This window comes from Theropithecus gelada, chromosome 12 (assembly GCF_003255815.1).
Source record: "Theropithecus gelada isolate Dixy chromosome 12, Tgel_1.0, whole genome shotgun sequence".
NCBI classification, from domain to species: domain Eukaryota; kingdom Metazoa; phylum Chordata; class Mammalia; order Primates; family Cercopithecidae; genus Theropithecus; species Theropithecus gelada.
This window is the reverse complement of record NC_037680.1, coordinates 105,140,339-105,157,236: the sequence shown is the minus strand read 5'-3', so window position 1 is coordinate 105,157,236 and position 16,898 is coordinate 105,140,339.

Here is a 16,898-nt window from a genome sequence, read left to right as displayed (position 1 = left end):
CCTGGCTCCACACCACAGTAAGCTCAGGTGGACACAGCAGGTTGCTCTCCCTGCCTCTGCATGCCTTTGCTGGTATGTTCTGTTGTATATCCAGTGGCATATTTCGAACCTAGAAATTATAAAGCTGGCATTTTTGTTGTTCTCTGGGAACTGATCACTCCTAGTCCACAGGTGCAGATGATGGTGGCCCAGCAGCTCACAGCTTATCTGGAGGAGGTTGTGAAACAGTTGGTTTATTTCTCAGTCATTCCAGCACAGTGGTTATGGCTTTTATCCACCCTCCCCAAATCAGTTTTTCACAGTGATGGCAGCCAACTTTAGAATGCTTAGAATCACCTTAGGCTTCTCCATAGTGCCTGAGCTCTACATAAAATACTACATAACTTTGTGGTTGTGATCAATCCAGAAGGGGAAAATGGGGGGCAGGGACAAATTAAACCCACAGAAACTGTATGGATTATGGAAATATAATGTATTTCTTCCTCAAATCTCATTTTCTCATCCTGAGTTGGGATTTTTGTGGCTGCTTTACATAGAGGAAATAGTGGAATCTGTTGTGTCAACATCTAAAATTGTGACGATAGCTTTAAATTGGGAAGATCTGTAACTAATTGACTCTGTGTCTGATTTTGTGGTTTATAGAATAATGTGGTTAGAAAATTTCGGCCTCAAATCCTTACTCTTTTTTTCACTGGCATTGTGAACATGTCCAGAAATGCTTTCATCTACACAATAGGGATATTTTTATTTTGGAGTATTGTTGAGATACTACATGTAAATCATTTAGAACAGAATGGTTTAGTAGAGAAATAGTCTCTGAGCTCAGGCCATATGTTGCTTAAAAATAGTCAAATGAATATTCAAATGACGATTTGAATATTTTAAAAATTATTTGTTTCTGAAAGCATGAGAAATGAGAAAGGGATTTTAAAAACAAGCAAACAAACTACCACCAACAATAACAGCAAGTGGGCAAGGCAAGGAAAGAGAGTAAAACAGGTTATTTTCTAGGTATGAAGTGAAACTGTAAATTAGATTTGTTCATACAACATTGGCAATTATTCTTGTTCTATAGAGCCATTTCTAATAGGCAGTATTTTAAATATTATTATTAAAAGTAACATTAAATATTTAACAATGAATATTTAAAAATAACTTACTTAAAAAATTGTATTTCATGCTCTGCTATACTTCAATTTTACAAAGCAAAATTCATAAATATTATATTCCTCTTGGCTATTGTGAGGATAATTTTGAACATCAACTTTCTTTCTAAAATAAGATATGTGTATATGAAAAACCAGGATTGTTCAAATTTATTAAGAAGTGAGAAGCAAGCTAGAAAAACTAAACAGGAGAATGAAATGTTTTCTCCCTGAGTTACCTCACTACTTCAGCAAACATTTAAGTGAGAGATGTAATAACATGTACCTAATATAACCAGCAGGCATGTTAAAATTATGAGGCTTTCATAAAGTTCTTGTATACAAGAGACTTACAATTTCCTTCGAAAGGAATCAGAGTCAAAAGAAACACCAACACCTCCCTCCTCCCTCTCAATCTTAAGCCCTTTATCTAACTTACATGTACTCATTTGGAGTCAATTTGTTTTCAGTGCACTTTACTTAGGTAGCAAACTATCACTTTCAGTTCATGGTTTTTGTTCTGCCTTAAAACGATCAGCTCTGTGGTCTCCATCCATTGCATGTATCTTAGAAATTATGAAAAGGTCAAGATTTACTTTGTGGTAACATCCATGTGTGTATCCACTATCCAGTGTCTAGAACTCTACAGGAGGGGGTTTTGGTGAATCCATGTGGCTCCTTCCATGGTTCCTAAGGATGAATCTTCTTTTCTAAGCAGTGTATCATGGGTTCACCTACACTGTATCTTTGTTAAATTCAATGATTTTTCAGGCATAAAGATATATCTTTCCCTGGTTTCTTAAAGATGTGATTTCTCCTGCAATGTGATCCTTTAGTAATTTCAATGGATATTTGAATGATGGATAGGGGTTCAAAATATAAGCTCAGGTCACAGGTTAGACTCACACCCAGAAATTAACATATAAAAATAGTTACCTTCTTTTTAAAATTGCTAATGAATATGGCAAAGCTTCTCTGAGGAAGCTTAACTGAGTCTTTCCCACTCAATCTTTTTGTTTTAAATGTGTATAAATATATGGAGTACAAATGCAATCTTGTTATGTGGGCATATTGCAAAGTGGTGAACAGTGTAACCATCACCTGAATAGTGTACATTGGACCCATTAAGTCATTTTTCATCCCCCATCCCCTTCCACCCTCCCATCCTTCCCAGTATCCAATGACTATCAGTTCACATTCTATGTCCATGTGTACATCTTATTTAACTCTCATTTGTATGTGAGAACATGTGGTATTTGACTTTCTGGTTCCAATTTGTCTCACTTAAGATAATGGTCATCAGTTCCATCCATGTTGCTGCAAAATAGATGGTTTTATATTTTCTGTGACTCAATAGTATTCCATGGTATATACATTTATACTACAGTTTATTTATTCAGTTGTCTGTTGATGGATACTTAATTCCATCTCTTTGCTATTGTGAATAGTGCTGCAATAAACATACAAGTGCAGTATCTTTTTAATATAATGATTTATTTTTTTTAGGTAGATACCTAGTAGTGGGATTGCTGGATTGAAGGGTGATTCTATTTTTAGTTCTTTGAAAAATCTCCATATTGTTTTCCATGGAGGCTGTACTAATTTACATTCCCACCAGCAGTGTGTAAGTGTTCCCTTTTCTCCATGTCCCCACCGACATCTGTTATATTTTGACTTTTTAAAATAATCATTCTGACTGATGTAAGACAGTATCTCATTGTGGTTTTAATTTGCATTTCTCTGATAAGTAGTAATGTTGAGCAATTTTTTAGGATGCTTGTTGACCATTTATGTCTTCTTTTGAAAAAATCTATTCATGTCTTTTCCCCACATTTTAATGGGGCTATTTGTTGGTTTTTACTCAGTTTTAGTTCCTTGTGATTTATAAATATCAGTCTTCTGTCAGATGCAGCTTTCAAATATTTCCTCCCATCCTGCAAATTGTCTGTCTACTCTGTTGATTATTTCTTTTGCTCCTTCTACTCAATCTTTTGTCATTGTTTTGATACATTTTTATAGTGATATGCTTAAAAACATAGGAACTTTGTTCATTTAAGGGCAAATAATGCAATATTAGCAATAGGTTAATACCTGGAATTACAAGATAAGATATTGCCAATATTTCTAAATTCTTATGTTAAAAATAAACCTTTCTGGCCAATAAAAGCACAATATTTTTAATTACTTCAATGCAAAAATTAAACATGTTTGCTTTTCCTTTTTTTAATTCTAAGATACAATCAGTCACTATGGTGGATTATCACAGTAATAGCCCCTAGTGGATCTTGCTTTCCTGTATTCCTGCACAAGTGTAGTTTGCCCTCTTGACTCTGGGCTTGCCCACGTGTCCTACTTTGGTTAGTGAAACATCAGCAAATGTAAAACAAGAAGAAACTTGAAGAGCATTTGCTCATTGGAGCTTGAGTACTTGAAAGGCCTTTTGGAGAAGCCAGGTATTACAAGAGAGAGATGCTCCAGACATTAGTGCGAGGCAGCATAAACCATAGAGCTCCACTTGAGCCAACAAATAACTGCAGCCATATGGTTGCCCTAAGTAAGATCAACAGAAAACCACCCAGCTGAGCCCAGCCAAATTTGCTAAGCCACAGTATTGAAAGTAAATAAGGGCCGAGCATGGTGGCTTATGCCTGTAATTCCAGCAGTTTGGGAGGCCGAGGCGGGCAGATCACAAGGTCAGGAGATCGAGACCATCCTGGCTAACATGGTGAAACCCCATCTCTACTAAAAATACAAAAAAATTAGCCAGGTGTGGTGGCGGGCACCTATAGTCCCAGCTGCTCAGGAGGCTGGGGCAGGAGACTGGTGTGAACCTGGGAGGCAGAGCTTGCAGTGAGCCGAGATTGCACCACTTCACTCCAGCCTGGGCTGGAGACTCTGTCTCAAAAACAAAAAAGAAAAAAAAAAAGACAGTAAATAAGATGGTTGCCATTAAACTAATACATTTTGGGGTAATTTGCTATATGAGTTTACATAATGAATACACTCTTTAAGGTAAATACTTGTCAAGGGAAACTTCATTTTTGAATGGATACATGCTTTTAAGAATTAACATGCTATTATGAGATATAATTCTGTGATTCGTATTGTGGCAGTAATGAGAATGTACTGCCTAGATGTCTTTTAAGAAAAAATTTACTGTAATGGAAGAGAGAGAGCTTTCAGTTTCCAGCTGCAGCAAGTTCAGGATACACCATAAATTTCTTGCAGCTCTCCCTGAGTTACTCTCAGCTGATGACTGAGCACAATGTGTTTAATGGAGCCAGAGCATTCCTATCCAATATATAACTCTTCTAATGGGCATTAATCACTCTGAGACTCTTCATTTGCCTGGTGGATAATTTCTCTGAGCTGTACTAATGATGCATCATCACTCTTCATATGTCTTTCATTTTACAGGTTTAAATACTGTATATAATGATCTAAAAGCTCTCCTTGTCTGACCTTTTTAGTTTTTCTTTATGTATCTCCAAAATGGTGTTCCATCCTCTTCTGTTGCTCTTGACTTCTGATAAAGACTCCATTGTCATTTGAATTTGGAATTGTTCTTTCTTTGTATGAAGTGTTTTGTTTTTTTCTGCCTACTTTCATGACTTTCTCTTTAGCTACTTTCTTAATTTTATCTTTATCTTTACTTTTCTGCAGTTTGCTTATATGTCTAGCTATATTTTCCTTAGAATATATTCTGTCTCACTAAACTTTGATTGTTACAGTTTTTATATTTTCCCACAGGTCCTTGTGGCTGTGTTCATTTTGTAAAATTTACCTTCTGTATTCTTCAGAATTGATTTTTAAAATCCATCTTCAAGTTCATCAGCTCTCCTCTGTCATAATCATTCAGCTCTTAATCTCATGTAATAAATTATTTTATTTCAGATATTTTTTAGTTATCAAATTGCAATTAGTTTCTTTAATTTTTTTTTCTATTTGTTGAGGTTTCCTATTTTTTAAATTAATTACAGTCATTGTTACCTTTACTCATAATAACTCATAAACAGTCCATTTTGGATAATTCAAAATTCAGGGTAATCTTAGGGTTAGGCCCAGTTTATTGTCTTTTCTCTTGATAATCATCCATACATTTTGTCTCTTAAGTTGCATAAATTTTGTTTGTATTATAAATATTGAAATACTATGTTGTGGGGACTCTAGATTCTCAGAGTTATCCGAAAAGTGAGGATGATATTTTGCTTTAGTGCACAACAAGTTTGGTTAGACTCAAAGTGCTCATTGTCTCTTGTCTGTGGTGATAACAGCTCAAATATTTTTTAAAATAGCTTCCAATCTACCTGATACACATGTAGTTCAAGGATGAGAGTGCAGTATATGCACAAAGTTGCTGGTTTTCTTTAACTGGATCTCTACTTTCTACTTTGCTCTTACTCTCTGTTGGTCCTAGTCACCTTGGTTTTGAAATCCTGACATCAATCTTTTTAAATATATACCCAGAAGTGGGGTTGCTGAATCATATGATAGTTCTATTTTTAATTTTTTGAGAAACTTCTATACTCTTCTATACTCGTTTCCATAATGTCTATAACAATTTACATTACCACCAACAGTGTGTGCAAGTATCCCTCTTTATCCACATCCTCACCAACAACTGTTATCTTTCATCTTTTTGATAATAGACATCTTTTTGATAATAGACATACTGACAAATGTAAGGTGAGATCTCATAGTGGTTTTAATTGCATTTCCCGGATCATTAGTGAAGCTGAGCACCGTTGCATACATTTGTTAGTCATATGTATGTCTTCTTTTGGAAAAAAAAAAGTATTTTCATGTCCTTTTCCCATTTTGTAGCCAGATTATTAGTTTTCTGTTTTGTTTTGTTTTCCTATTGAGTTGTATAAATTCCTTGTTCAAAAGTAAGTAAACTATTTCAAGCACTTCATTGCTGCTTACCTGTTTTTAATCTTCCTCCAACCTCTCATCTCTTTTACTACTGCCTTCACTATGCATAACTATGCTTACAATATTTTACTACAACTAAAAATGTAATTGTTCTTCTTTACCCATAAAACATTTTTTTTTCTCTCACATGACATTCAAAGCTAGTCATGTTTTCGAACCATCTTCCATTTCCCCAGGTTTCTTTCTTGCACAAATCTCTATGACTTATTTTAAATAAATTTATTATTTTTTTCAACATTCCTATTTATGTAACATCATTTTATAAAGCTGATAATAGAAAAAAGCAGAAATATAGTGCAACTAAATTAATGCAGGATGAAATGAAAATCAAAGAAATAAAAGAAATGAAGAAAAAGCTATGGTAAAGAAATCAGGTCTGAGGATAGGTAATGTAATAGAATCCAAAATGTAACTCAGTTTTTTATCAAACATGCTAACAAAGGAAATATGGTAGATCATATGGAAGTCTTATTGGTTAATAGTCGGAAGATTAAACTTTACATATACCATGATTACTTTTTTTCTCAAAACACTCTTTTTGCTTTCTTGAATTTGATTTTCTGAACTTTTACTTGGAGTCTCTCTCTCTCTTAAATCACTATTTATCAAGAACTAATCAATTCAGGCCCTGTTGGAAATCTTCTCCATGAAGCTATACCCATCCCTATCAGGATAAATCTCTTCTTTCTTTTTCCAATTGTGTTTGTTTTTGCGCTTACTCAACTGTTGCCATTTTTGGTAGCGCGTAGTGAATGCTTTTTTTGTCTTTGTTGTCAGCCTTTGTAGGAATTCTCTTAGGGATAATCATAATGCTTTAGATAATATTGTTTTCATTGAACTCCCTCCCTTTAAATGTTAAAATCCTAAACAGATTCAAAACAATGAATATATGATTTATTTAAATTTTCCAAATCTTCAGGACTAGAGAGAATTAAAGAGAAAGAAGTTTTCAAATAAGTCAAATGGTGTGCAAGGCATTTCAGAGAAATTTTGTGTTCCTGAGATGGGATGCTATCTCTCTGAAGAATCATCTCCCACTAAATGCAGGCTCCTCTGTGGTGGTGGGGTGGAAATGGAGAACAAAGGACATCATGATTAGTACTGCCTAAAAATAGACATATTTTGTGAAGGTCTGGTGACAAGTAATCCAAGATAATCATGCCAGCAATATTTTAAAAGACTAGTTTTCAGCTAGGGAGAAGGACTAGTGTTGTGAGGTTGCAGACACAAGATGCTAAAAAGGAATATCTACCTATAATAACTTATATTTCCAAATCTACCTATGAAATGTTTCTAATCAAAACTCAAACTTCAGTGTCTGGGAAGATAATGATACATTGTTAGAAAATCCACAGAGCTTCTTGAGACGACAGCCTCATCACCACTAGTTGATGTCTGACAGGGACTAATTTCATTTCCTGCCAATCTCCTACTCTGTTCCGTTTCATTCTTGGGAGGGTAGATCTTGGCTTAAAGAGATTGTGTAGAAGCTCCTTCTTTTCATCTACAGGGCTCCCACCTATGCACTGCCACCAATATCATTTCCATCAGCCATATAGTAAGTATCTACAATGTTTAAGGCCCTTGGGATTCAACAGACACTAACTGGTAATTTACCAATAGGAAATTCACCATTCATTATACCAATTAATGTTACAATTAGTAATTTATTCAGGAGTTTAGAGTGAGTAGGTCTTAGCTAGGTGGAAGGAGGAGAAAACATTCTGAGAGTGAAAAAAGGGAATAAATGACTAAGTCAATATGCTGAACCCAATTTCATAGAATTGTCCATCTAGAGCAGTAAAGGAAGACATCAATTAAAAACAATTAAAGGTAACATTTTACATAAACTTGGATTTTAGGTAAAGGGATATAGATTTCTTCTGCAACAGGGGGATTATTAAATGTTTAAGGAAGGAGGTGGTATATAGAGTTGAAGCTAAAAATAAGGAAGGACACAAATTTATTTATTTACCATGTATTGAACAAAACATGGCACCAAACTTCTAGAGACAGAAAGGTGAGTAGATTCACTACCTTCTATATGAAGTTGGCATGGCAGAGAATTATAAATTGTCACAAAACAGCTATAACACAGCATGTTTAGTGATACAGAAAAAATATAAATATATTTTTCTCGGTCCAGAGAAGTAGGAATGATTTATTTTACTTTAAGGAAAGCATGTCAGGCAAGGCAATTATAAGTAGAATTTCTTTAGCCTAACCAAGAAGAGGATAAAGGCAATTTCAAGTGCAAAGAAAAGTGAGCTTAATGACACAGAATCCTAAATGGTTAGAAAATATTCAGTAAGATGTGGCTGGGCACAGTGACTCATGCCTGTAATCCCAGCACTTTGAGAGGCTGAGGCAGGTGGATCACTTGAGGTCAGGAGATCGAGACCAGCCTGGCCAACATGGTGAAACCTCGTCTCTAAAAATAAATAAATAAATAAATAAATAAGAAAATACTTAATAGGATGATATGATTGGAGCTGTATGAAAACAGCTGAAACTCCCAGCACTAAAGCACAATTTTGCAATCTATTGAAGGAGTTGAGGAGTTGAAGGACTTGAAATCTTGGATATAAAGTAATTGATTGCAGAGATTAAAAGCAGATGGCTTTGTCAACTCTACTCAAGTATAGAGTACAGTTAACCTACATATCTGTACAACTATGGTTGAATTAAGCCCAACTGAAATAAGAGTTATTGTTTGTTGCATGCACTATATGTGTCTGGCTCCTTGCTGAACACTTTAAAATTATTTACATTCTGGGAAAGCCAGTAGACTGAAAGCTACTTCATTCTTTTTACAAAGATGTATTGAGAACTGGCTATATACTAGGCTGTCTTAACAGCAGCGCAGAAAAAATCATTCCCTTTCACGAGTGATGCCTCCATACTTGATGGGACCATCTTCCTCACTTTAAGGGCTATGTACAGGGTTTAGTGCATGACAGTCAGCCATGCACCTCTAGACAAAGACCACCTGGAACATACCTGAAGTCAACAAGATGGGTTTCTTATTCTTTGCAGTGAGAGAGATTCCACATAATGGAATACCTTGGGGCATCTCAGTAAGAGAGTGAGTCTTTGTAAAAAGGAGTTACTATCAGATTGGCCCTTGGGATTCAGATTGGAGTGCATTAGGTCATCTTGGGGACAGTCCAAGAAGCCAAGAATTTGTTTTAGATTAGAGGCTGTCAGCAAATGGAAAATTCTATGGAGGAGCATCTCAGTAAATTTTACCTAGATGAGGATGGACTACAACAAGGCTGTAGCATAATCGTACAGAGACAGCAGTTCCTCATTTCGGCTGGGAGAGATTGACACTTGGTATTTTGGTGGTTTGTACCATTAAGAGACCTTTTTGTGTGCACTCAGAAATTTTTGTTTGATTTTTGTTTGTACTAAAAAAAAAAATTATGATGGGGTCTTGTTTTGCATCTTACTTCATGATAGTTGCAGAGTGACCTTGTCTGATGTTGGTGTTTTGTGAAATTATTTATCTCCAAAAGGAGAACAACATGATATAGCTGTTAGCACTAGATCAGCTCCTAACAACACCAAGACTGATTTTTCCTGGATGTCAGAGGCTGCTCTCTCTTTCTCAGAATTTACTGTCAAGTTAAGATCTAATATAATCATCCCCAAACTCCTGTCTCCTGATCACACCGGAAATCACTTTCTTTTCTAACCCTGTTTAATTTCAGGCCTGGTATTGCTATTTTTCTGTGTCAAACTCTAGACGCTGTGGTGGTTTTCAATGGTATTGGTTGCCTTCTAGATGTATATTTATATGGTTTGGATCTGTATCCCCACTCAAATCTCATGTTGAAATGTAATCCCCAGTGTTGGAGGAGAGACCTGGTAGGAGGTGATTGGCTCATGAGGGAGGGCTTCTCATAAATCGTTTAGCACTATCCTTTTGATGCTGTTCGTGTGATAGTGAGTGAGTTCTCAGAAGATCTGATTGTTTAAAAGTATGTGGCACCTCCCTTTCTCTCCTCCTGTTCTGGCCATGTAAGACATGCCTGCTCCCCCTTAGCCTTCTGCCATGGTTGTTTCCTGAGGCTGCCCAAGAAGCTGAGCAGATACTGCCATGTTTCCTGTATAGCCTATGAATCTGTGAGCCAATTAAACCTCTTTTCTTTATAAATTACCCAGTCTCAGATATTTCTTTATAGCAATGTGAGAATGGACTAATACATATATCAACAAAAAGTGTAATAGTAATAATGGTATTAGTATTTGTTCTCATCTGGCCGACCACAAGACTTGTCTGGTTATCCTAGAAAAACCTAATTCTTTATAGTTTCAATTCCTCTCCATTGATAGTTGAAACTATTGTTATTTTATTTTCAGGGATTGCCTTTGCAATTTCATATCGCAGTTTCTCATCCTAAGAAGGCATTTGTTTCATCCTCAATGGCAAAAAGCAGGTATTTTTAAATCTATTTTTCTTCCTGCATTAGCCCTGTTCAGCCCATGCTGAAATCACACAAACCTCTGCAGCTCCAAGGCTACCCTCTCACCTGGACTGTTGGTGACATGAGGTTTGGGACCTCCTGCTGTGTGAGATGTCTGCACTAAATTGGCTATGCTGCCACACAGAGTCCTCTCACTCCTTTACCCCCTAGGCTCTACTGGCAAAAACACAGAGCACATGTTCAACCAGTAGGACTTCCCATTCAGTTGCTTCCCATTCCTCTACCTTTTTTTTCCCTACTTACCTTTCTTCTTCACTCACGCTAGAGAAAGCCATGGATCCTGACATATTTTTTTTTTTTTCTGAGAAGAAAAATTCATATTCTGGGCATGCTTATAAGATTGTCTCAAAGAGCAGAATCTTTTTTAGTGTTTATATTTCTGTTTTTTGCAACCATTATCTGATTCTCACACACTTATAGATCCTGTATTGCTATAAAATGCTGTTGCATTCTTAGCAGATGATCCCTTCTAATAATCTGCACATTCCTGAACACTTTCTTGCCCGAATACATGTCAGTTTATATTGGAATTTGCTGCACTGAGTAATGGCATTTGAATTGGTGTATATTGGTTTTGGTGGGGTTTTTGGGCGTTGCTTTTGTTGTTATGATGGTGGTTTTCTGGAGAGACAGGGTTTTACCATTTTCCCAGGCTGATCTGGGACTCCTGGGCTCAAGTAATCTGCCCACTTCCACCTCCCAAAGTGCTGAGATTACACAGTGAACCACTGTGCCCAGCCCCAAATATTTTTTAAATGGAAAACCAAACGAGCTTGTGTTTAGATATTTTTTAGAATATTGGAGTGTGTGCACACACAGACACACACACACACACACACACCGGGAGAGAGAGAGAGAAGCCCCAGAAGTTACGTGGCAATAACTCAATATTACGTGTGATTTGGTGAATGTGGTGCTAGCCTACTGTGTCTTTCTGAAGCCAAGCAGATCATGTGCATGATCTCAGATATTCTCCAAGTCCTTAATTCCTTGAGGCATGTAGAAATGATTAAAAGTCGTGTGACGTTTTAAAGATCCCTGTGACATTTATCACAGATTCTCACATTGCTCGTATCATGACTAGCTGTTTCAGTACGTACTGTTTCAGTTCTTTTAAATAATATATATTTTTTTGCCTCATGCCTGGTGTGTTTTATGTAGTAAATGAGTATCTTCGTTATTTTAAAATATACTGATTTGCAATTGTGAACACAACTGCTCTGGAGATCAGTTGATGCTATGTTTGCAGGAAAAAAAAGTAAAAAAGAAAAATCATATTACTAAAAATATTTAAAAGCCTCAGTTTATATCTGATTTTGTTTATTTTGTCCACTTTTCTGTTTGTTTATATTTTCTATAACTGGCTATTAACACCACTCCCCTGGAACAAGCATGTTGGCTATTTTCTTACAGACAAACACTATGAACCCTGAGGATTTATTAACCACAAAACAAAACAAAAAGAAAACATGCTGCCTAGATGAGAAACTGCTAAATTGGCTATAAAAACTATTCAGAAAAACCCAATCTAACACCAGGGGCTCAGAAAATGCAAACAGGAAGCTCATAGTTCTATTTCCCTGTCTCATTTCACATTGAAAATTGCGTCAGAAAAGACATTGGTAGCAGGTTAGGAATGTAAAAAATATTTTCTACCTTCTGAGACCAAAGATAGTCTTAACTTCTTTATTACAAGAGATTCAAGTTTCATGGTTTATGTTTCTGTTGTCTTAATTCTGCCTTATAAAAGATGCTGAACACCAGAAAAAAGGAAATGATCATCCTGGCATATGATACTTAAAATGTCCCTACTGAGCTTCACGTCCTTGCTGAGTGCAGTATTACAGTGTAGTCAAGGGTGTGCAATAGATTTTTTAGCCTAAGTGTAGCATATACCAGTGGACAGAGATTGGAAAGGAAACCAAATTATCATGGTGATTAAAGGTGGAAAAGGCTTTCACTGGCACAAGGAAATGCCAAAAGCAAATAGTAAATATATGGGGAAAAAAAAAAAACAACAACTCAAGTTCCAAAGTACTGTGGCTCTCTGGTCACAAGATGCCCTTTCTGTACACATCAATGAGAAATACAGTTTTGTTTTTGTTTTTTTGTTTTTTTTTTTTGAAGCTTTAGACAGACAATCCTAAAAGGGAACAGACAAAGAAAAGAATTTTTTAAAAGAATGAGCAATTTTTATTATGTAATATTGTGTAAAATGTATATCTAACATACAATTCAAAGATCAAATACATTTTTAAAACAAAACTGAAAAGCTTTTTAAAAATTCAAAGATACAATTGAAATTAGAAAAACTATTTTAAAGATTAAAACCATTGAAAATTTGATTTTTTATATAAATAAGTTGTGAAATAAAATTTAAAGTTAAAGAAAGAAAATAAAGAAGCTAAAAAATAGAAAATATATATTCAGATCACCTATCGGCATTAGTGTTTGGTAGAGTTTAACTATTCGTTTTTGTGTGTTTTGTTACTTCTTATTTAATTAAGATGCATTTATTTCATTAAAAGATATTGTAACTTTGCATCAACATTTTGAGCATATACTGCTTTTGCTTTCAGATCACATTTCATCTTATTTGCTATGTCTCTTGTCTATCAGATTCCTATTTTTATCTTTTCCTTACACTCAAAGTCAGACCAGCTGTAAAATCTGAGGTTACCATTTCCACGGAAGACCTCTCTCACTTCCGACATCAATTGCAAGTTTAGAGGTGCCCCAAACCACTCTCAGTTCTGATAATTCACTACAAGTTTTCACAAATCTCATTGATAGCTATTCTCTTCATGACTATAGTATGTTACAGAGACAGGATAATTAAAACCAGCCAAGGGAAGACAGAGACAGAGGACAAGATACAGGAGAGTTTCAAATGCAAAGTTTTGGTGGCCAGAGTTTTTTGTTATGGATTTATTACATTGGCATAATTGATTGATTGATTGCTCCCATGGTCAACTCAGCAACTAGATTACTGATACTGCTTGACCTGAAGCCTCTGCACTCTAATCACATGGCTAATCTTTCTGGGATGGCCAGCTCTACCCTGAGACTGTTGGGCATGGCCAACCCCATCCTCAGACCCCGTGTGGCAAGCCCCCACTCTAAACAAAGATATTCGTATCAGGTATAACATACATTATCTTCCAGAAGCCAAAGGCAAAAGCCAGATCTACTCTTTGGCACATTGACAAGGCCAAACTTTTTTTTTAAGAGACAGCATCTCACTTTGTTGCCCAGGCTGGAGTACAGTGGCGCAATCATACTTACTACAGCTACAAACTCCTTGGCTCAAGACATCCTCCCATGTCAGCCTCCTGAGTAGCTGGAACTACAGGTACACATCACCTCACCCACCTAATTTTTAAATTATTATTTTAGAGACAGAATCTCACTACATTGCCCAGGCTGGTCTTGAACTGCTGGTCTTAGATAATCCTCCCACATTAGCCTCCCAAGTAGCTGGGATTGCAGGCACAACCCATCATGCTGGGCTCCAAGGCCAAACTTTTAACTAAACCAGCCAATGCTCTCTTACAGCCAAGTAACATATGTCCAACATTTACAAAAACTAATATGTTCTAGGGGTAGGAGGATTTTACCTCAATTTTCCAATACATTTGACCGTCAATAGTGGTTTTATAATCTTACCAAAAACACCAGTGTTATATCATGTCACAGTGTGGTTGATGTGACCTGAAAGATGAGATAGTGGTGCATTACCAGAGCCCCACTCAGTCATCAATAATTAGTCCAGTCCATCATCACATAGAACCAAAATGCCCCAGAGAGATTTCACTTAGTTTCGTCAGCTTTCTTTTGAACTTGTCAGATTGTGAGAGCAGATATGATGTTGGCAACATATGGCTTCCTCCTTTCCGGCATCTAGTATCATTGAGCTAAGAGATAACATTATCTCTTGCTCTGAGTGGCCATGTAATATTGGATTTCCCTTAGTGCATAATTCTTTTATTAATTCCTTTACCTTCAACCAGTGTTCCTCCTTCTCTCCACTTATCATTTTATCCAAACTTTTTCACCCTTTAGAAGAAATGTTAAGTTTGGCTACTATGCTAGTCCATATTTCCAACAATATTACTAGTTTACTAAGTGCCCCTCCCCCCATTCAGTCCTTTTCCATTTAAATAAGGGAGGGCTACAGACACACAGAACCAGTGAGTTTTATTAACCACTAGACAATCAACTGCATTCACTGTCAACTCCAATTCAGTGGGGTGAATTGTGTCTTCACCCCATCAGGCCTTTACAAATTCTGACTTAAAGGTTTAACAATATAGTTATACTTTCTTTTGTAGAGATATTCCTGATTCTTGGACCTATAGTTGCAGTCCTGGCCTTGAGATCACTAAATCACGAAAGAAAAAGAAAAGTTGAGGTGATGTGGGGAAAAGAGGAAAAAGAATAGTCATACCAGCATTCTTTTCTACCCATTCCTCCCTAAATCCTCCAGTTAAGTGGAGGAATCTATCTTTCGGGAATTTTCCCTTGGCCACTCGCATGTTGAGTGTAAGCCTATGCTCACGAAGGCAAGTTAGCCACCCCTCCTTGCCTCATCTTCCTTTCTTTTAGACAACAAATATTCCATTTGTCTTTTTCAAGTCTATATCAAACTCTTGCCCTAAGGAGGATATCTTTCTATGCACTGTTGGACATTATGGACTGAAAAGTGTATGTCTTAGTCTGAAGAAATGTGACTCAAGAGTCCAAACTGGTGCAATATTTTCTGCTCTGGTGCTTTTATAGTATTTTGAGAATTTCTCTCTACCACTGGCTATGACAAGCCCCAGTCTACACTACGTTCCTGCCAGGATGCATCTGTAGCCTCCTAGAGCTACCAATATGAGTCCCAGTTGCCAGCTATGTAATGCCTACCCACCCAGGGAACTTCCCCCATAGCCATTTGCAGTCTTTGTCTCTCCAAATGGCAAATAGTACAATTTTTATAGGCATTTTGTTTGTCAGAGTGTGGAAGAGAACTGTGTCTAGATTCAGCTCATTTCAGCATTGCTGTGGCCCCCCAATGTCCACTCATTTAGTGGACCAAGACGTCTACCTCCAGGGAGCACATCAGGATATCTATTCACTGGTCCTAATCATCTTCCAGTCTTGGAAGGAAATTCTTCTGATGGGCATTGACATGTCTAATGCACCCTCTAAATCCCCACAGTGATTTCCGTAGGGCCAAGCTCCATGCAAGCTTTTATTTAATAGGCCAGTTTCCCCTTGTCTTACCACTACTCATGACTTGGTAAAAAACAAACATAGGGACAAATAGCATACAATTCAGCCCCCTGATCTGATTTGCTTTTATCTTCTTCTACCAGAGCAGTGGTCTTTCAAACAGGATACTGTCCATTCACTTTGGAGCTGCTCATCCATATACCAAGTGAGTTTTTGTTGGTCAGTTGAGAACTGGTCACGGAGCACTGAATAAATAGCAATAAGCTCTGGCAGCTCTTCAGCTGATTCCAAAGTCATCCCCAGGGCAAAGGAGGCTGTGTGCTCATGAGACCTCCTTGCATTCTCCTGGTAGCATGTTCCTGTACAAACCATTTCCATTTTGTCATAGAATTTTTCTTGGCACTGTCTTATCCATTAGAATGTTTCTCTGACATTGACCAAGACATTATAGGTATTTCAAGTTTCAAGACTAGTTCATGTCCTTCAGTTATAGGAGCAACTCAATTAAAGGCCAATAGCAAGCTGTTCATGGTCTCTCATTTGGAAATTTTCAAGTTCAAATTCTGACAGTATTCAGATGCTACAATAGAAAATGTCAATAGTTTCTATTTACATTAAAATTATTTTTATTTCTCTTATTAAGTCAGACTTCTTTTTTTACAGAAATGTTTCATTGGAATTTTTGCAGGTTTTGAGTCAGCTGCCTTGGACTATAACTATTATGAATATACAGTATAAATCTCAGATGTCAGTCTAATTGTGTCACCTGATGAATCCAAATAGATCCCATGGAACTTATTTAAATTAAAGTAATCATACAGCTTTAAGGAGTTATGTGTAGCATTTTAGGGATCCAATGTACTCAGCAGAGTTTTTACAAATTAAAGAAATTATATAACTTTAAGGAGCTATGTGCAGCACTTTAAGGATCAAATGTACTCAGCAGAGTTCTAAAAGCCTTAGTATACCCTGGCATGAAGTAGGCAATAATCTAACAGCATCCTCCATATTCTTTTGTGGTGACGACCTAGAAGGCTGAGGGTACTGTCCATGCTTAGATAATGTTAAGGTTACTTAACCTCCCTTCTTTCATAAAGCCAGGCTCTAGAAT